Source organism: Zonotrichia albicollis, chromosome 1, assembly GCF_047830755.1.
Source record: "Zonotrichia albicollis isolate bZonAlb1 chromosome 1, bZonAlb1.hap1, whole genome shotgun sequence".
In the NCBI taxonomy this organism is placed as follows: domain Eukaryota; kingdom Metazoa; phylum Chordata; class Aves; order Passeriformes; family Passerellidae; genus Zonotrichia; species Zonotrichia albicollis.
The window spans coordinates 49,474,707-49,496,917 of record NC_133819.1 but is presented as its reverse complement, the minus strand read 5'-3'; the positions used below and the strand labels follow the sequence as shown (position 1 = coordinate 49,496,917).

The following is a 22,211-nucleotide window of genomic DNA, read 5'->3' as shown; positions in this document are numbered from 1 at the left end:
TCTATGAATTACCTGCTTATTGGACTTTGAAAATATTCCATACATATACTGAACCTACCCTGAAAATAAAAGTATTTCTTTCATAATGAATGCAAGGTAAAATAGATGAACACTTTAACTTCTGTTTGCTTCTTCATGCAAAACATCCAAGTGATTGTAGCACCTTTGCCACAGAGATTCAGTAATTATGGAGTCACACAGAGCGAAAACATGTCACACAGAAACTTCCCCAGTTTGTATTGACACTGCTCATCTGCAGTAATTCTCATTAGTTCTGGATGAATTTGAAGAGATACGTGTGTAAGCCCACAAACACTCTTTACATGATACTTAAATATAGTCTGATAATGAGTACACTTTTGGAAACCTGTGCAACAACAAAATCACCCACTGGCCAGCAAGGATGAATTTTTGGTACTTCCCTGAAGGGCAGCACTCTGCAGTTTCTGATCATGCAGTTTCCCACTATGACTGGGAATACTGGAGTTTTGATTTTTTATTTAAAAATGGGATATTTTCCCTTCATTTCTATCAGAGTGAATAAGAAATGGCTTCACATCTTACTGGAAAGCAAAGGAGTTGAAAAAGTGTCTTAATCATTGTCTATGGGGAAATCTTTAAGAACTAGCTGCTGGACTGGTGCAGCAATACTTTTCTGTGTCTTTTCATGGGCCATGGGATTATTTCTGTATAAGGAAATACGTGATTGAAAAGTGTAACTGTTTGTTACTTGTAGTGTTTTTGACCTTATATTATAATAGTTTTCTGGGAAATTCACTGAATTACATGTCTATCTGAAAGTTTTATGTCTATATAGAAACTTGCAGTGTTTCTTTTTTTCTCCCAAGATCTTCTAAATTAGCTAAAGCCAACTTACCTTGTCTCTGTCTCATAAAGAAGTAGGATTGTCCATGGATGTCCTAAATCATGTTTTCAAAAATGGTGGAATGCATCAAAACCCTGACCATCTTACACAAGGGCATTAAGCGTTGATACTGTCCTAACACTGCTGCTCAACAGACAGGAGTTAGAGAATATTCATAGATGGAAGGCAACCAAGCATCATCAAGTCCAACTCTTAAATAAATGGCCCATATGGGGATCAAACCCACAACCCTGGTGTTATTAGCACCATGCTCCAATCAACTGAGGAAATCTCAGGGAGAGATTTTCAGTAGTTCTTGCTTGTCATTCAAAGAGGGTTTCTGCCTACATTATTTAAGGCAAATTCAGCGTGACCTTTTCCACTGCTGCATATTACGTTTGAAAATATCTTTGTGTTATTCCTTCCTCCCACGTAGAAGTTTAGCTCCCTCCCCAAAAAAAGAACCTATACCTCATTTTTTGGTATACCTAAATCTTTTAATAATCAGCATTTAATTTGAGTTTAATTTAGACTCATTGATTTCCTCTTCTGTAATATCATAGGCAAGGTCCTTAACCTATGCCTGTCTTCTGTTATTCACTTTAAAATGTTTGTCTAAATAGCAGCCTACTTATATTGTTAAGGATCAATTTATTTATTAACTAATTAACTTAAAGCACTCTAAAAATATAATGTTCTACAGATGTAATTTTTGTCATTAACAATGCTTCAACACTGCTAATGCAAAAACATTAATTGGCAATGTCTAGTGGGTACTGAAAGAAGATTACATCAATTAAAAATGGGAAGGTGTGTTATCTGGGTACATGTGAAGACCATTACAACATTGAGAATGGCAATGTCCTGATCCTGGGCTTCCCCCATTGCAGCTCCAGCAAGGCAAAATATCTTCTGTTAATGATGTGGTTAACTGATGCACTCTAATGTAACTCTGGTGAGAAGTAAATGAAAGCTGGGGCTGATTTTCAGCAGATATAGATCTATATTATGTAAAAATATAAATGTTTATTCCTACCTTATGGTCTCTTTGTAATCCTTCCCTGTGACCTTTTAGAGTATTTTCCCCGATCCTATTTTGGGCTGCCTATTCGACAACATGAAAGGATTAGCAGGAAATAGAATTTGTTTCTGGGTATTAATTGCTCCAATACATGGTGCTTCTTTGCATGTCTGCCTTCTTCAAAGTTTGCTCCTGCTCAAAGAGTGTGCTTCCTGCTATGCTGTGTTAAAGGGCTTTTAGCAAAGGAGCGGGGTGCTCGGTGATGGCGAGGATGTCACTCTTTGATCAGCAGCTTTTGTGCCTACTGAACACCCTTGCTCTGATCTGAGTGCTGTCTGCAGCCCTCTGGATTCTTGATCTGTGTGGTTTGTTTGCTGTAGTTCCTGTCACAGAATTATGCAAAGCCTGTTAAAATGCTGACGCTTCCCTCCGCCCCCATATTATTTTCCCTGTGTTATTTTTGTGACCTCTGGCTGAGGCATGACCCCTGTATACCTCATCTACTAATTTGTTGCTGTTTATATCAGAAATAGGATGCTCTAACTTGTTAACTACAGCTATCTAGGTTATGAAAATATATATTCAGCAATATGTACATTCTCTTAGTTTTGTTACTTTTCTGCCTTCTCTTCAGTGCCTAAGTATATCTCAGACTGACCAAATCTAGCAATAGCTCCCTACTCCTGGCAGATTTTAACCCTTGCAACAAAGCACCAGAGTTCTCAGTTTTGATGTCTCTGCAGCCTGTAACACTCACTACAAAGCACAATTTCACTTCATTCCATCAAAACCAAGAGATGATGCCTAGATAGCCAAGGGGTGTCACTGGGAAAGTGGGAAAAACTGGCATTTTTTTCTTACCCCATTGGAGGGGAATCTGCAGGACAGAAGTGCTTGCCCTGTGAGTAATTTTATGCTCTTTGAGGGAAGGCCTCGGGTGTCTTTTCCAAGGTGCAGAATATTGCTAGCATTAATTTTTTTAACCCCACAGTATGTTTCACACTTTGATGATCATGAAGAAAACATAAGATACCTTAGTTTTACCCTAAGATAAATTTAATGAGATAAGGGACAGCATGGACCTCATGTAATTTATCTGCAATAAAATGTAAGTGGGAATCACCTTGAGATCTAGGCCATAGGAAAGCAGGTGTTTATTACCTTGGATATATATTTGTAACAAAAGATCCATTTGCACGTAAAATGTATTGCAAAGACTGATCAAAATACAGTATTGGCAGCAGTGATAAGGCTCATGTGGTGTGGTTTGCCAATCAAAGAATTTGCTGCTCTATTCACCTCTTAACCTTTGCAGACACAAGATCGAGGTAGTGAATTACACAAGCGTAGATTTGACTCTTTTGCAGCATCACAAGCTCCATGTTTGCTCTTATTTGCCAAATGCACAAGAAGTAAATTTAAGATTTTCTGAGCACATCAGTTGAAGAATAAAATGGGAACTTTAGTCTACCTTTTATATGCCATGTACTGCATTTGTTGTCTTTTGCTGCTGCTGAGCCACCCTGTGTTACAAAGAATAGATGTTCTGCTATTACCCTTAAATCCCCTTGGTAGAAATACTGACCCTGATTCTACTCTCACACCAGCATTATGCTGAGAGCAGGCCATGGAAAAACACTTTGTTTAGAAAGTCTTATCTACTTTATTAATCTTCAACTTGCTTTTATGCATTGTGTCACTAAAATCCCTCTTTCTGTGAGTTGAAATAAATCCTAACAGTGTAGAAGCATAAACAGCTAGGAAACAGTAAGAATTGTTTTACCTCTGCAGTATGAACTCCACCCATTTCCTTGAGTTATGCAAGCAGTTTTGGGTGCAATAACATGGATTAAAGTGATTTCAGAAAGGAAAATTCATTGTTCTTAGCGAAAGCTGCCCTAATCACTTCATCCTTACATACAGTACTCGGACTTGGCTATGGAAATACTGCAAAGTGGTCATTGCTGTGGTCTAAATCACAGTGTGGTAGCTGGCTGCTCTGCAACGGCAGCTCGAGAGCCAATGTTTGCTTTTCCAGCACTGGAGCTATGTAGAGAGGGACTCCAGAACTGTAAAATCACATCTCACATAGCAAACTAAATTAAAAACCACCAACCACCAGCATAAATGCCATTTCTTTTAAAATGGAAGGAAGAAAACATAAGTAACCCTCTTCTGTCTGGTTCTGTTGCTGTGGTAGGACTCTGGTATTAGTGAAACTAATAAGGCTGTTCAGACATATAAATACTCTTTCCTTTGCAATCTCTCAAATTATTCCACAGTTCCACTGGAAGAGATTTCTTGTGCAAATCCCCTAGTCAAGGAGCCAGGTGGATTAAAAAAAAAGGAATAGAGATAACCCTTCTGCCTTAAGGCAGCTGGATATTTAGCCTATTACGTCCTTTTTTTTTTTTTTTTTAAAACCTTATCTTCCCAAAACTCTCCTTTCCCCCTCCCTTTCCTTCCTTTTGTCATATTAAAAGCTCAGTAAGACTCAGGCAGCTGGCAACCTCCAGGTCACTTGGATGCCACTGCTGTCTCAAAATTATCTCCTTGATATGAGCAAGATTATTTTTTTATCCCTTGGAACAGAATCTGGTCCTTTTCAATTTCATCTCTTAATGCAGACTCTTCCTTCTATTTTGGAGTCTGTAATAACATTAATTGGGGCCAAGCACATGCAGGTGGGTTGGGCACAGCATAGGTGACACTGTGGGTGCAGAGAGATGTGGAAGACTGGTGGAGATGTAATGTGCTTGTTATTTAAAGCTCACTAATAATCACAGTAGTTATTTCTTGGTTGCCAGTTTTTAGATTTGTGTGTTGAAACATCTTGAACAAAATGTTAGTGAGAGCAATTCTGCAGCATCCTGCTGACTGAATTCAAGGTGCAGCCTCGTTTGCCATCTGCCTGCAAGCTCACAGTAGTAATTATAGCGAGTCTCGCAAGTGCTGGAACAAGAGGTATGTCAAATGCATTTTCCTGCCATTTGAAGGTAATTTTCATTTTCTCAACTCGTTTGAAACTACATACGATTATGAGCTGCAGGTGTGAGAGCCACACAGAGGCAGACAGACGTGTGTACACACCCACAAAGCAAGATATCAACTCCTAGAGTGTCCAGAGGAGTTTATGTACTTGGCACTTTTAAATTAAATGCAGTGCTGGAGAAATTTCCCTTCTTATTACTACTCCTGTCCTTGTGCATAGAATCTTAACATCCCTTATTAGTGTGACAGTATAAAAAACAGGAAAAGCATGCTTGATTTTGCTGAGCATTGCTGAAATAACATGCACTGAAATAACAACACACAAAAAACCTACTGAAAGTGAAAGTTACTTGCAGTTTGTTGAAACTTCCATGGGTAGTGGTTTATGGACACAGCCACAGTGAGGATTAGCCGGGTAAAAATGTAAAATTGGGACTTTGTGCCAAATTCATTTGGTGCTTGAATTCTGCTGAGAGTTGGGGTCCTGGAAGTGACTCTTCTTTGGAAAGTGATTAAAGACTCAGTACATTTGAGCATTAGTCACATAGGAGGAGGAGATGTGCAACTGGTATGGACATGGGAACAAGGTAGAACCAATGACCTGATCCAGCTCTTCAGGCATCTGCATCTTCATGTCAGGGTATACAGGCAACCATCTTTCAGAGCTGTGCCTGAAATTCACTTTGTAGCAGTGGAAGAGTAAGCAGGCAGAAGGAACACTTGTTGTTACATACCTTCTACACTGATCCACCAAGAAAACTGGGGTAGGAAAGAAGAATGAGTAGAAGTTAGCGTTTCCTGGATTTCCCTGCGGGACCTGCTTGGTGTCACCCACTGGAGGAAACAGCATTCATAATCCAAATGCACATTCTCCTAAAGGTGGCTGTTGTGATTTTCTGAACTGTTTCCCGCTCTGCTTATGAGATTGGAAAGATAAAAGCTGTGTAGGGAAAGAGCAACTGAAGCTGGTGGGCTCAGTGAGGAAAATTACACAACATACAGGCCATGAATAGATTTAAAGGAATATTAAGAAAGGTTCTTTAGGAGATTATAAGCACCAGGTCTCTCTCAACCTACTTAAACACGACATTCATGCATGCCTTGAAGTAATGCCTCTACATTTGTTCTTGCAGGTTCAAGAGTCAGGCATTCTCAGCAGCTTTGTGTCTGGGGTTGATATTTTTAGAATCACAGAATGACCTGAGTTTGATGTCAAAGGCAATAACAGATTTAAGCTTTCCTCATTATATGCTTTAACTGAAAGCACCACTTTATGGTCATCTTTCTTGTTCAAGATTTAAACTAATTCTGGGCCAGTGGAATATCCTGTAGTTTTCAGACAAGAATTTCTATAAGCATCTGGACCGATGTTTCCTATGGATTTGTGTTTCATGGTATCTCATGAGCTCTGAATAACAACACCTCCATGACTAGGATATGTACCCTCTTCTTTCCTTACCTTATCCTGTAGCCTCAGTCAGTAGACTCTCAGGTGGCTAATGCAGGCTGAGCTGATTCAGTTCCCCAAACTGAAGGAGTCCATCATTCTGTCAGAGGTAGCTGAAATTATCTGATAGGGTCAGAAGTTATTGAGGAACATATATAAAGTGTGAGCACATAAGTCACGTTTCCATAGGAACCAGCTAAAAATACATCTGTATGAACACTCAGCGTCTATTGTGATGAACTATTATGTAAGTAGGATTTTTTTCCTCAGCAGGAACATTGCAGATGCTTGTTAATAATTTGTGGTAGAATTTACAGACAAGTTTACAAGTCTTCATGTGTGCAATCGTCTGTGTGTTTATTACGTTGTCTGCCTTCACTCCTGCTGACTAAAATGGGAAATTACCAGAGCATCCTTTCTCAAGGCTTAAAAACATCCAGAAGATTAAAAATAGCCTGAGGCTTAAAAACTTCCTCACCTGGTAAGACAAACAGAGTTCTGTACTAACAGTCATCTAAATGTGAGTGTTGTAACTCTAAGTGCTGTGTGTGAAAGGTGGAGAGGAAAGCTTGGAGGCCTGTACCTCATGGAAAATGTGCCATATTGCACCATGGCAATGTGTGAATATTTGCTATTTGCAAGTAAGGAATCTCTGCAGAGCAGGAAATTGTCACCAAATAACTCATTCACATTATAAATACATTTGTACCTGGGGATAAATGTTGTTAGGATCCAGATTTTTGTGGTGTGGTGATTTGGGTTGGATGAGATGAGACAGAGGAGGTATTTTTACCATAAGGTGATGTATGTTGTAACATCATATGTCCTCCATGACCAAGTTGAATTTCTGTGTTTGTAACTGCTTTTGTCATTGATTTTAGAAGCCACTTAGAAATTTCCTATTTTGCCAGCAAAAAGATGGGACTAGATGGTTAGGAAAAAAACCACCAAAAATATCTGGCTTGAAAAATTGCATAGAAGTGTCCACCTCTGAACTTTTCAAAATCATTCTGTAGCCTGTTATAATAATTTTTCTCAAGTTCCAGAATTTATTTTCTAAATATCTGGAAGAAATTTTCATCCTGTTCTCATTTTCTATTGAATTTTCCTTCAGAATCACATTAGGGTTAAACAATAAAGCTTAGCATCAGAAGCTCATTTTGCTTTTTTTTTTTTAAGTTCAATTTTTTACAATAAGAAAAGCTAAGACTGTATATGTAATAATAAAACTTAAGAAGTGTACATAATGTTTTGCCATGCATATTGCTCCAAAGACGGAGGAGGAAAAAGTCCATCTGTCCTTTGAACCTCAGAAAATAGCATGCCACTGGACAAATTCTGAATTTTGATTATTAGCAAATGATGAATAACTTGCTGACCTGGAGTTAATAATCAAATATATTATTTAAACTAAAAATGAATTGAAGAATTCAACATTCTGTCTGTGGACAATTCACTGATAGAAAAGAAAAAAAGGAAGAAATTAATCAAATAAATAATTCATTGTAAATCATTTGGTTCTAATTATAACAAGATGCTAAAAAATAGATCAGCCTCTCAAAGCATGGCAGAGTTCTGCTGTGCATACATATCACCACAAATGCAGCTGTCAAAGTATAATCCCTGTTTTAATTGCATTTGGTTCAGGACAATAGTCAGGTACAGGAGTGGTAACAAAAGCATTGACCTACCCCATTTATTAAAAGCTGTAAATTAAAAGCTATTTTGTTTGCTTGCTTGCATGGCAGAGCATCCTGAGCTAGTGCTTCTGCAACTGAGAAAGACCAGCCTGGCCTTCCCAAATCCTCAAAGCAAAAGCCTGCATAAAATTGAGGTTTGATGACCTTCTCTCTCACTGACTGCCAGCTCAGAGGTCTGTACCTCTCTTTTATGAAGGGCTAGCTAATAAAATGGTGAAGGGCAGGCTTTTCCTGGCCCTCTTTTTGTCCCTCCTGAGGAAGCCATTGTTGATGCTCCTGCAGGATAGTGGCTGGCTCTGGGTGTGGCAGCCTGCAGAGAGGATCCCTTCTCTGGCTGATTCAGGAATCTTGCCAGAAACATTGCTCAGCAACCCAGGTGCTGCTGAATTTTAGATGGAAGATGAGGGAGAGGCAGCACAGAAACAAATGAGACCTGTATGAACATGTTTGTTCTGAGGCCTCCAGAATTGTCTATCACCAGGCACTTCAGCTTCTGAAGTCTTTGACAGCTGCTGGGTTTAGCAGGCCATAATTGTTCCACTGTGCTTCTTCCAGTGGGTTGGATCAGATGGTCGTTGAGGTACTTTCCAACGTGATATTCCATTCTGTGATTCCCTCCCCCATCCAACCAGCAGCATTAAAAAACCTGTACCAGTGAATAGGCAGTAGCCAGCATTTATCACTGTTTTTTTTTAAGCTTCCACTTATCTTCCTCCCTATCAGCAGAACGAGGAAGTCTTCTTCCTTGAGGTTTTTGCTGTGTTTTCAAGGCAAGTCAGGGCTGGATGGGTTCATTTGCAAGAGCTCTGTTACCCAGCCAAGGACAAATCCAGTGCTATGCCCTGCACTCACAGAAGTCCTAGCTCAGCTGCCAGTGAAAGCAGGGCAAGCAGTTGGGGTGTGAAGATGAGAGCATTTTTCATGAGATATCTGTAGAGATTTTGAACAAAACAGCTTTTATTGCTGTAACAACTTTTAGGGCAGCCTTGGAACAAAGGCAGGAGAGAAATCCTGAGTGTGAAAATAGCTGACATGAACTGGAGCATCCACTTAACTACAAATGGTGCTTTTTCTAGAAAGCCAAAACTCCCTATCCTGTCAAAACTGGAGTGATGGTTGGAAATCTGACATGCTTCAGGGTTCAGTGTTTTTTGAATATTTGTGCAGCTTCTTGGATTTGTTACATCATAATTTCAGGCAGCAGCTGGACGTCTGACCCTGTGACCATGCTGCAAAAGTGCCCAGTCCTTTAGCCAAGAGAAATTGCTGAAGATGCTAGTTTTCTCTGCTGCCAAATTTAAAGCAGACTGCACCTTTTGTACAGTACCTGTAAGATTATTGATAAGTAAGGTGTAACAGAAAATCTTTAGTATAATACAATCTCACAAATGTTTTTGCATCAGCATTTTGTCCTCTGAAAAATATATTAGAAACAGCTTTTGCACTGTCTTTGTAAAATTTGCAGGGGTAGAAAATTCCTTACCATTAATATAAAATAATTCTTTCTTTTTTTCCCCTTCAATTTCAGATCCCTGAATATTACACAATAAACTCCAATATGCTGGTGATACTGGGATTTTTCTAATGTTAGCAATTTTGAATGTACTCACAATGTTTTTGCCTTAGTGGTATGAAAGCAATCAGCACTGCAGAACAGGAAGAAAAGAGACCAGTACCATGTATTAGTCAGACTCAAAACATGACAAAATTGAGATTACCCCATGCTGAATACAAATGGGGTAGAAATGTTCAGAAACTGCAATCAAATAGCTTTGAATGTCAAACGAAATTACTTTGGGAGTCTTCTAAGCCCTCTTCTTACAGCACACTGGAACATAAATCCCCTACTTTCATTTGATTAGTCCAAAAGGCTATAGGATGTGTTATTAAATCTAGAAAACATGACCAGAGTCTTAGTCATTAGTGTCACTGAACACACAAATTCCTTTAGGTCTTTATTTTTTCTCGCTCTGTATGTTTTGAATGGAGCATGAGCAGTGAACTTTTAAAATCAAAGTATACCTGAAACTCACTGGCAGCTATAAATAATTAATGTTTTAAAGAAAATGCTTTGGGAGTTTTTCATCTGCTCAATTTGAGCGTCATAGCAAAATAAATACATGTTTTAATATTAGTGAATATTAGAAACTGTGGATAAAAATATTTTGTTCTTTGCAGATGATAAGAATCTTTGGTTGACAAACTTCCCTGCAGTACAGGGGAGCTATAATAAGCTTTGACAACAAAGCTTTGATGTAATTAAGTCACGAAAGTCTGCACTTAATGAATATTTGCAACACTCTGCACATTTTGCTTTTTTTTTATATCTGGGAAAACAGTAACAGAGAGTGAAGACAACTGTGCAAAAACATTGATATAAACAGTAATAACAAGACCTCCAATCCCAGAAAACACCTCAGTTTCAGAAAGGATTTATGCTTGAGCCTTAGTTGTACTAAATTTAAGAATGAACTCAGAACTAGGCATGCAGTTAAATGCCCTCCTTGCAGACCCTTGAGTCTGCAAGAAATCTTTGCTTTCCTCTCATGGCTTCTTTTTGAAAGAGGTTTAACTGATCATTATCATGACTGCATTGGGCCATGTGGCACAGTATCTTGCACTGGGCAGACATACAGGATATGCCAACCACAGAAGTACAGGGCAAGGATTTAGTCCTCCTTGCTGGTAAACTCTTCCTCATCTGAGTTTGAGGTCCTCAGGTTGGCATGATGTCTTGATGTTTAAGGGCCTTTGATGGATGAATTAACTAATTTTTCTCTCCACCATCTTTTTTTCTGAGCATTTTTTTTACAGATGTGCATTTTTAGTATTCCACAGGTTTGTTAACAAATTCTGCAGCTGAACTATGTGTTCTTTGTATTGAAAGTGCATTCGGAAAGCTTTGTTTGATACCTACTAGTTCTTGTACCAGGAAAAAAAAAAATAAAAAAGAGTAATTGTTTCCTATTCTATTTATGCCTTCTGCAAGTTTTCCAATGCCTCTTGATCTCCATCTTCATGATCTGTTTTTTCAAATTGAGGAATCACAAGGTGTTAGTTGTTCCTTGTTTGGAAGCTGTGCCAAAATTTGCACCTTTATTATGTTTCTTTGCGCCTCTTCTAGCTCAACTGATGTTTTTTCTGAGATGATTGGCACTTAAATGAACACAGAAATTAAGATGTGGGCATAATGGTCTATTTCTTGGAGTCCCTTTAAATTCTTGGCTAAACCAATAGTTTGAATGACATGTGGCATAACAGACAATTTATTATAAAATGGAAAAACTGGTCTGTGTGATGGGAAAGAGGGGAAGATGTCCTGTTAGATCACATATTGCCTCATGAGTCTCACCAGGGAAGATGTGATGCCCCTTTTGGTTGCAAAGTCCATGGCGTATTGTCGCTGACTGCTAATTTTGCACCTGTGTGGGATGCAGGTTTGTATCAGCTGATGCTGTGGAAGCAAGTGGCTTGAACCTTAGCTTCAGGGTCAAACTCTGCAGTTGCTGGTCACCTAAGCATAAAAGAATGCCTCTTCTTGAACGAGCCTTCAGGACGTGTGTTTTCTTGACATGCATTCTTAAAGGTCCCTCTTAAAGATCTACCTCTCAAAGATTTGTGTGGATATCTTACAGAAGTCTGATATTGTTATAGTAAAAGTATAATTTCTGTACTGTTTTGCACCTAGATTCTTTATTGAGGAAGCTTGTTTTTGGTTTAAAATACTCCATTTACATCTGCATCTTTGTTGAGGCTGTGACTATAACAACAATAATAAGTCATTGATTCTATGGAGTAGTTAAATAAATGTCAGTGATGACATTTCCACAAATACTTTTTTTGGTGGAAAACCAGTCCATATTTCCAGGAATGAGAAATTATCTAGTCTCAGAAAAGGACACTATTATTATTTCTAGCTGCAATACAAACACAATATTTTATTCAACACTCTTTTTATGTTTGCAAATAAGTGTTAGGGTGAAAAGGAAAAATAATAGCACCTAGACACAGGCCTGGTTCTGTCTAAAGATGCTACTGTTTCTTTTATTTCAGTTCATTTGTACTCAGAACACAGGTTCTGTTTGTGGAAAAAAAAATCAGCACTTTTCCCTCCAACCAAGATTTTTGTGTATGTTGCAATTAGGGCAACAGATTGTCTTCAATTAAAAAAAAAAATCCATTTAAAGTTGCAAGTGTGTGTACACCTCTACAATGTCTGACATCTGCTTGATATACAGATATAGGTATTTGTTTCGACACTGTGACAGCAGCAGAATTTTTTATTTTTTAAAACACATCAGTGCAATAAGATGACCTTAATTCTGATTTGCCAGTTACAGAGATTTTGAAATCAAGGGCTTTGATTTGTTTCTGATTTGTTTCCAGGCCATTTTCTCTAGTCCATACCAGTTTCTTCTGAAACTGGTTGTATTTCTGTAAGGTGAAAATTTTATTCTAACCTGCTAAGCCCCTTTTTCCCTTACTTCCTCCTCTTCAGGCCTTTCAAAGTTAGGACTTCATTGTTCTCTGCTATTTATTTACTGATTAGTGAAGGATATTTGGTCTCAAGAGGTCATACACTCTAAAATACAGGATGATCTTTGTCTTAGTGTCTGAGCCTGTATAAACATGCTGTAAAGCCCTCAAGTGCCTACTCCTTTCCAAGCTTGCAAGATGTGCTTCCACATGATACAGCTTTGAGCCCATTAAGTCCATCCAGAACCCAAATGATTTTTCATTCCTTACATCAGTTTTTGAAGGGCATTCACAATGCCATGCAAAGCCACAAAATAGAGGATTTTCCACAGTTAACTATGTTATGATGATAAGATGCAGCCTTTCATACATGCTTTCTATATAAACTTGTCTGGTTTACGTAATGCTTCCTGTGCTTTTAGTGAGTTGTAACCTGGTGGTGTTCTCTGTAAATTACTATGAATAATTTCATTTTTTTTACTTTGTCTCCAAGTTCCTGGCATTGTTTATTTCTCCTGATTTCATGAATTCCATCCAAAATGTGCCAGTTCCGCATAGTTGTGACAAAATTATTATTTATTGCTCTTTGTAACCTTTAGGGTTTTGCACTGCTCCTCTTGTCATGAACGCCTCATGCGTAAGTACCCCTGCTTGCAGATCTTTTTTATTTTTCAAAAAATATTCTCTCTCTTACTAGAATCTGTTTTGAACAGCAAGGAAGACCTGAATAACATCATGTCAAAAGACAAAGGCAAGCAGAGAAATGCCAGAGATAAGTGCAGTTCTGGAAAAGTTCTAGAAGCAAAGTTCGGAGTCAAGGTAATTTGTGATATCAAGGGAAAAAAAATAAATTTTCTTACACATGAATTCGGCATTATATGATTATTAGAGGATAATTCTGCTGAGGACTTGATTCTTGGATACATTTTCATTTGTCTTGCAGTATTCTGCAGCATCTTGGTGCTCCACAGCTCTGGCCAAGTCTTGAAGAGAGTCTCACGAGGTACAGATTTTTTGGGTCTGGACGCAGAGATAGTTCAGACACTCTGGAAAATTTGAGTCTTTGTTGAACTGTTTTGATGGAAACAGTTAATCTTTCCAAACTGTGTAATGCTCTTTCCCTTTGCTTTGTTTAGTTTGCAAGTTCTTTGAGGCTGGCCTACATGTGTTTGTGTAGCAAGTGGTACAGAGGGCTGTAGTGTCACTTGGGTTCCTACTTCAGCAATTCATGATTAATCTCACTATTTCTTCAGAACAATGATGAACAGTCAGTCCCCTGAAAATGCACTATCAAAGTGGTGCCCTATAACAGACACGTGAATCTCTTTACTAAATTCTTCCAGCTGTGTATTGTGGTTATAAGGAAAAGAGGGCTTCTAGTTTACATTATTTTGTGACAGACCTGACAAAATTGCCTGCTTCTGGGGATTTTTTCAAACCATTCTGTTTGCTGACTCCTAAAAAGGAAAGCAGGAGAGGTGTGTTTAAGAAGCTATTTTATGTGTGGCTGCGGTTTGGTGCCTCTGTTCTTCCTCCTTTTTCAGCCTCCACTCCTGCTGGGCCATTCCTTCCAATGCTCTGCTGGTGCAGAATTTTCTTGGGACTTTTGTGGATGTCGCAATTCAGGTGCATGGTCACGGTAGTTCTGTGTGCCCAGGTGCCACCATCTCACGGTGTAGAGAATATGGAAGGATTATGTGCTTGCTTAAATATACTACTGAGGATTCGATTAATGTGAACTTTTCTGTCTCTGTTCAGCACCGGTGAGCCCACACATGGAGAAGGGTTCACTCCTGGGCTCCCTGGTGCAAAACAGGCATGGTGTGAAAAAGGTCAGTTAATGACCACAGAGATGATTAAGGAGTTGGGGCATCCCTCTCGCATGAAGAAACTAGGGTGGCTGGGGTTGTTCTTGGAAGATAAGATTTAGGGGGATCTCTTCAGTGTGTGTATTAATACCTGAGGGGGTAATAAGGGAGAGCCAGACTGCCTCAATAGTACCTTATGACAGGACAAGAGATAATGGGAACAGGTTTAGTTACAAGAGATTTCATCTAAGCATAATTTTTTCTCTGTGGACACTGGCACAAGTTGCTCAGAGAGGTTGTGCAATCTCCACACCTGGAAGTATTCAAAACTAGACTAGACATGGTCCTGGGCATCCTGCTGTAGCTGACCTTGATTGAATAAAAGGATTGGACTAGATAATCTTCAGAGGTTCCTTCACCCTTCCACCATGATGAGATTCTGGTCTTCATACTCACTTTAAGTTATGATAGAATCAAATAATATTTTAAGTTGGAAGGAGCCCTCAAGGGTCATTGAGTATAACTCCTGCTCCTGCCCATGAGTGACACCATGTGCCTGAGAGCATTGTCCAAATGCTTCTTGAACTCTGTCAAGCTTGGCGCTGTGACCACTTCACTGGAGAGCCTTTTCCAGTGCCCAACTACTCCCTGGGGGAAGAACCTTTTCCTGATGTACAACCTAAATCTCCCTTGACTCAGCTTTGTTCCATTCCCTCATGTCCTGTCACTGGTTGTGAGAGTGAGGAGATTGGTACCTGCCCCTTCGCTTCCCCTCACAAGGAAACTGGAGTCTGCTACAACGTCTCCCCTCAGTCTCCTCTTCTCCAGGCTGAACAGACAGCCTGCTGGACCTCATACAGCTTCCTTCCCCTCAAGGCCCTTCACCATCCTCATGGCCCTCCTCTGGGCGCCCTCTCATAGCTCAGTGTCTATTTTTTATAATGTGGTCCCCAAAACTGCACACAGTTGTCCTTAAATGGCTCATTAAATGGAACTTGGCTTTTATAAAAGGAAAATAGAAGTCTGTGTTGTTTCCAATGGTTATAATGTGTTACCAAGTGAAAGGTTTAGTTATAGTGAGTGTGATTTTTTTTGCTGCTGTAACTTTCATCTTTTTCTGAGGACTTTCTTTTTCTTCTTTAATTCTTTTGACAAATTAAGGAAGGCTTTCAGTAGAAGATGAAAATTCTTTTCTCTGCTGTAGGAAAAGAATCCTGGGCCCAAGTGCTCAAAAGTTTTGTTGCCAGATAAGTTTTTGTTTGTTACCAGATTAGCTCATAAGTTTTGATACCCAGATATATGTTTAAGGCTACAAAAAAGAATCATTCAAATAACAGAATTGCTCAGAAACAGACTAATGGAGTAAAAACAGACTAAAGAGTAAAAAGTGCATTTTACTCTTGTTCTCCGAGTAAATTTCTCCCAGCTATGGAGAGAGGAAAGTGTTAAAGTTCCGCCACAGGTTCATTTTATTCTTTTGGCTCAAAATTTACCTGCCCTATTTCAGTTATATCAGTATTTACTAAAATGGTCACCTTCATAAAGCCAAGTATTCGGCTTTTCAACATTTTATAGTGCTTCAGGTATATTCACTGATTAAGTCTCTCAACATCCCTGTGATGGAGATGAGTTGGTATATATTGCAAATTAATAGCTAAGGAAGTTAATAACTCAGTCACACAGCTTTTTTATTTAAGCTTTAGTCCTTTGACTTCTAATTACATGCTGTAGCAACCCTACTATGCTTCCCTGTTAGAGAAAGTTTTTTAATGAAGAGCTTTATTCCAGGAAATGTCTTGTTCCCCTCCTGCTGATCAAGAGAACTCTGCTGGATGGATTTTTGTATCAGTGTGGTAAAAATGATGGATTTTACTCTGAGACAAACTTTGGAAGGCACACTTGAAGTCTGATTGGCAGAAGGAAAGGATTTGGGTACATGTGGCATTAAATGAGGGCAGCAGTTGGTTAAATTGTATGAAGCACTGTCAGTCATTTACTAAAGACTTACAATGAAATAAGAAAATATGCTGGTAGCAGCACCTGGATAATCTTTACTCTTGCTCCCCCTCAAATCCAGGACTCGACATATTCAGCAGCCTTTTAGCTCTGTCTTCTGGAGAAGATAATCTGCATCCATGGCTTTCTTTCTATGTGAGGAAGGATTTGAGTTGTGGAAAAGGAAATCCTGACAGTAGGTCTGAGAGGGGCAAGTGTGCAATATTAAGCCAGCTGGTTTAGCTCTTGGAATGATTCAAAGAAGCCTTAAGATTATTCTAATATTTTCCAGGTCAGCTCTGGCTCCAACAGCTGCTCCAGCAGCTGGAGGTCTGTGGTTGTGGGCTGCTGCTGACATTTGCCTACATCACCTCCACAGGGAGGGAGAACAATACGAGCTGGTGTTTCTGACTTTGCAGCGCATGAATTTGCTGTGCAAGGAGAGTCTCCAGCTTCTCAGCCAGTGTGGCTTTATGGCCCCTTTGGGCTGCTGCAGAGGTGTACATTAGAGCCCAGATCTGTGCTGAAATAAAGAAGGAGATGGCTGCTACTACTTGTAAGGGCACAGCTAATTCTTTTTACTCATTTCCATCTTTGCTTGAACTCAAGGATTTTACCAAGGTCAGTTCCACATTTTGCACCCTCTATAAAGATATGTGGCTGAGAAACATTTCCAGGTTTTCTTCCAAGAAGCTTGCAGCCTCTGTGAAATTGTGTATGACTGCTCAGATATTATTTTCATCACAGTTCCTTGTAAAAGGTGGTCAGATGTGAGACCTATGTTGATACAGATGTTTTTACTGGGTAGTGATGGTGGAGCAGGGCCTGGGTCAGAAAGGCAAAGACCTGTACAGTTTCCTTGATGCCGAGACCCAAAGGTTTTCTCTAGGGCCAGATACATCAGACACTAAATCAAAAAATTGAGTACTTCTGTGCGTGCTTTTCTCTCAGAATGCTGACAAGCCACTTTCTGATCTCAGTGTCATTGCTGCTTATGTGACGCAAATTCTCACTCTCTGCTACCAGGCAATGTCTCTCAGGGGACCCATTTCATATTAAAAGATCGGCCTCTGCTCTCAGTAACCTCAGCATAAATCTGGAATAAATTTTATATTGTCAGCAACAATTATACATGTCATTCAGGGCACAAGTTATGGATACAGGTCCTGCCTGATAGTTGATTTAAAACTGTGATGATTAGAATTTTCCTCTCACTGCCTAGTACAGGTATTTCCCATCTGCTTAATTTTTGGCATGGGCTCATTCTTTCCTTTGGATCTTTTCATTCTGTGGTGCAAAACCAAACTTGTTTACAAGTGCTGAGTATGACCTGGCCGTGCTCATTTCCATCCATTGTCTTGTATCTGAGCAGACTGTCCATCAATAACTGTGACCTTCAGCAATTTATTTCTTCACCTGGCTATATTCATTCGTTGATGGCATATGTTGAGCACATGAATACTATTTTGGATGGCTCTTATTTTACACATAGATCAGGAATAAAGTTGTCTAGACTCTCTTTCAAACTCTACTTTTTGTCCAATTAATTTGAAAATGAACAGTTCTTTCTTAAAGGAAGTATTAGCACCAAAAATGAACAACAAAAAACTTAGAACAAAACAAGACTGCAAAATAAGGTTCATGAAAAATGTATTAAGTACAAACTAATCTGAAAGTCTGTTTCAGATTTGCAGATTCTGTGATAACCCTCCTAGTTTTTATGTTTGCCAAGGTTACTACCAAGCTGTAGGAGCTCACTGAATAAACCACTGTCAACACCGTGAATTCTCCCACTATATCAGAATTACAGAAGTAGAGGCACTAGGTAAGTTTATGCCAGTCCTCTGGGAACATTTAAAAAAAGTTAAATAGCCCTTAAAATTTCTCATTTCTAACCTGTCATAGGTTTACCTCATGACTGCTCATTTTGCTGTGTTATAAAAGCAGATAGAAAATTAGATTTCTGGCTCAAGATCCCACTAAAACCATCATTCCTGTTTAAGTCAGCAATAGCCACATAACATTTAAGCCTGGATACTAATTTCTTTCTACATCTACTCCAGCAACAGAGCAACACATTGCATGGCTTGAAGTGCTTCTGGTCTAATTAGAAGAGCTTACGAATTCCGTAAAAAGATTATCTGAAAAGATCTCTGGAAACAATAAATAAGAGGAGTCCAATTTCCCATTCTGGATATCTCAGAAATCAGAAAGGAATCTTTAAAACATGGATTCTGTTGATAAGATCATTAAATAGCTGCAATGATTTTACAGGCTTTGAACACCAATGAGGAACTTCTGCTGTGATTCACAGGAAATGGGGGTTTTTAACTGTCTGATACACTTCCAGTCTGGTAGCTCCAAGTATCTGGATCCTGTCCAAATGCACCTGAGCACAGCACCTGTTGTGGGAAAGAGCTTAACAATGCACATAACTTTAGGTACATTAATTATCCCCCCTTTTTAGAGAGCATTACTGAATTGAGGGAAGTGTCCTTGAAATGAAGGACATTCATCTAAGCCTCGTTGGATCAGAAGAGAAGTACACAATATATTACGGGATTGCATTTGTGAAATAAGGACTCATTTATAGTTTCTTTACATACACGACTGAAAACACAAACTCTTGTTAGTTGATTCAGTAGTCAGTGGAGAAATTTGGAAGCTAGCCTATAAAATCACTCCTGTTGGGACGTTAAACAGCTATTAAAAATTGAATTGATTATGGGTTCAGTATAGTTCCAGAGAAAGGTGGTTAATGATTTTAATATCTGCCTTCTCAATAGGTTGACAAATCAAAAGAAAAGCCAGCTGCTGGGAAGCTGCAGTCAGAGAGTGCATTTTTACTTTTAAAAATTGAGTGCATTGTCAAATATATCAGCAAATTAGCTGAAAAATGGGGTTTATTTTTCTGTAATTATTTTCCCTGCTTTGTTCTGTACCTCATGGGTGGCTCCTGTCCAACTGAAGCAAAATGCATGAGCAGAAGAACAGGGAGGCTGGGAAAAGGCAGAGATCATTTTAGGATGAGCAGAGAACTACTCCATATGAGCCCAAATTTGGGGCATAAACTAAATGTACTGTAATGGAAGGGTTGGTTTTGGTTTCTTATTTTTGGTAGGGTAGAAGAAGAGTTTCAGGTCAATTGTCTCTCAGCAAAGCCTCTGTCACTAGTCCAGGAATCCAGCAGTAGGCAGCCTTTATTCTTTTTCAAAACACCAACAAGGCTTTCCACTGTTCCTACTACAGTGGACGATCCACCCTTTAAACCATGTCAGAAGCTGAGTCCCCATGACGGTAACTGTGATTGATGGCATGGTCGTCTGATCAGCAGGTCTAGGTTAAAAAACAGGTCATTAAATCTTACATCTACAGGGAGACATGATCTAATACAAATCTCTGCTTACCTGGGATGCCAGGGCCTACCTGGAGTTCTGGATGTACTCAGGAATCTGCCCTTCTGCGTTTAAGTGGGAGATTCAATCTGATGAAAACAAAAAGCTAACACACAGTTTGCATTGCTGGCTGAGTGTTTTACACCTGCAGAGGACAAAAACTGATGGAAAATTTTCATGAGGTCCCTTAAATACCATCCTCTCACATAATTTCATAAATTCTTACTACGCTTCTCTGAGAGTGTAAGTTAAAGACATATCTTTGGCCTTATATCCTGTTTCTAATGATGTTCTGGTTGACTAGGTAACCTATAAAAGTCCTTCCAACCAAAACTATTCTATGATATTCTGGAGTGACTTCGGCATAGAAAATAGCCTTTAACCTAAATTGAACAGAATCATAATTAACCAAAGGTTAAAATTCAGCCACATTTAGACCAAAGAGGAATCAAAATTGGACAAGATGGAGGAGGTAGTGCTGAAGAGACATTAGAGTTCTTTGAACATGTTTTATGGCTATTTAAAGTCCTCACTTTTCTTTTCCAGGGTGGGCTCTGGGAAGTCTGGAGTGATCTTGTTGAGGTACAGGTTGTACACTGTGGGAGGGGACAGTTTTGGATGGGAAGCTCCCTCCACTCAAATTCTGTGCTGGTGTGTCTCTGCCTGCTTTAGCATGGTTTCTTCTGATGAAAAATCTCTACCTTGTCTCACATTTTCCCTTCCTCTGCCATCTTTTGAAATCTGAGATCTGTGTGTTTTAACGTTTTGCTTTATCTGTGTTTTTTTTCTGTTCTGTTAATTATTGTACCCAAAATACAGCCAGCAAAGTGGAATGCTTTTCACTTAGATATATTTCATTACTCATCTAAGAATGAGGAGATTCATGGCCAATGCAAGTGTCCTGCTTGAGAAAAAAGGTCTAAGTATTGTCCAGTGCTGATGCTAAGTGTCCATCCAGGGTATAACCAACTCTCACTGCCACTTCTGTAAGTAAGAGTATTCTTGATGCCAAAAAAAATGAGAAATTATTTCTTGCTGCTGAAATGTAAAAGAAAGTGAAAGCAGTTTACTCCCAGGGTGGTCCATAACACCAAAGGCCTTTCTGGCTGTAAGTCAGACTGAAAAAGAAGCCTATTGCAGTAGTATTGTGTAAAGGATGCTACAGGATCATTGCAAGCAATCGTAATATAAGACTGACCCCCCCCCCCTTCATTGAAAGGTTTTAAAAAATGTCAAACTCTTCTCACAACATCTTCCAAGCTACTCATAATCAGCTTCTCAGCCATTATCTGCTTAAATTAATACTCATACATTAGATGATTCAGTACATGTAACATCACAGAAGATTATGTAAGATAAATCTTTCTAGAATTGCTATAATCAGATGGTATATTGACTATCACACATTGAATAATTTGTAACAAGTTTTTTTTTGTCTGTATGTTTGTTTGTCTCTTTATTTTTTAGAGCCAAAGTACATCTCTTCCTGCTATGGTGCTTTATTTTCTGGTAACAGGCATATTTTTTAGCAGGATTAAAGTCTCAATCTCACCCATTTGATTTATACCACGACTTTATCAGGATACTTCAGGTACTCATAGCAGTATTGAAAATTCAGCTGGTTCAGAAAGAAGGGCTGAAAAAGCTGAGTAAAAAGGAAAAGAATATCCTTTTAGAACTCCTAAACATACACAGATTTCAAAACACCAGCTAAGTCCAACTACTGATAATTGAGTTAGGAATGCCAAAGGGGGAATGGGAGGGAAATATTATGTTTTTAAGAGCAATGCATCGAGGTATGGAACTGGAAGGGTCCACTTGGGCTGAGGCAAATCTGTTTAGCATGTGCTCAGGTCATGTAACCATGCCAGGAAGAGGTTCATGTTGCACCCTAAAACTAGAAGGAGTTTTTGTTCCTTTTTGAGTTTGTTTTACTACTTATCTTTTCTTCTGACCTCTGTCTTAATCTGTGATCATGACAGATTGATGATTTTCAGTGCAGGTATTGTCCTTTAGATCTTCACCTTTCCTAGAAGATTTTTATTCTCTGTTATGCTTGTGGACAGCATTCATAGCTCCTGAAGCTTTTGTTTTACTTCTGTTCCCATCCTTTTGGAAGATGAAGCTGTTTGTTTCCTTAATTATCCTGATTACCTGCTTGTGATTCAATGTTTTTTCTGTTTAAATAAGACTGCCTGGAAGTGTACTGCAGTTGGTACCTCTGTGACACCTATGAGCTCTATAATGGCACTAATACTTTCCCGTTTCTACCAGAAACATTTTTCACCTGCTAACAACAAGGACTGTATTTACACTTTCCATCATGGCTCAGTCATCCTGTCTTCCATGAATAACCCTCAGGCCTTTTTCCCTGTCTGTCATCACTGACTAATGAGTTCTCAGCTCAGAGAAAAGCTTCTTGTTTCTAGTCTGTAAGTGCAAGCTGATGCCACTTTTGTACTAGGCAATTTGATTCCATTTCCACTACTCCTGTTCTTGAATGTCTCAGGTAC

The 22,211-nt window shown here is 39.0% G+C and overlaps 2 long non-coding RNA genes across 4 annotated transcripts in view; one reads left to right on the top strand and one right to left on the bottom strand.

The window, feature by feature from the left end:
* Positions 1-6,915, bottom strand: part of LOC141729127 (uncharacterized) — a 30,379-nt gene extending 23,464 nt beyond the window's left edge. Inside the window, exon 1 of the long non-coding RNA XR_012580361.1 lies at positions 6,337-6,915. This is a non-coding gene — a long non-coding RNA (uncharacterized LOC141729127). The remainder of the gene's footprint in view (positions 1-6,336) is intronic.
* Positions 1-22,211, top strand: part of LOC113459133 (uncharacterized) — a 117,558-nt gene that overhangs the window by 60,585 nt on the left and 34,762 nt on the right. For 2 of the 3 annotated variants that reach the window (XR_003380032.2, XR_012580362.1), the window contains exon 3: positions 4,694-4,822. The exons of the other annotated variant lie outside the window; for it this stretch is intronic. This is a non-coding gene — a long non-coding RNA (uncharacterized LOC113459133). Of the gene's footprint in view, positions 1-4,693; positions 4,823-22,211 lie in introns of those variants that run through there. 3 annotated transcript variants of the gene reach the window in all.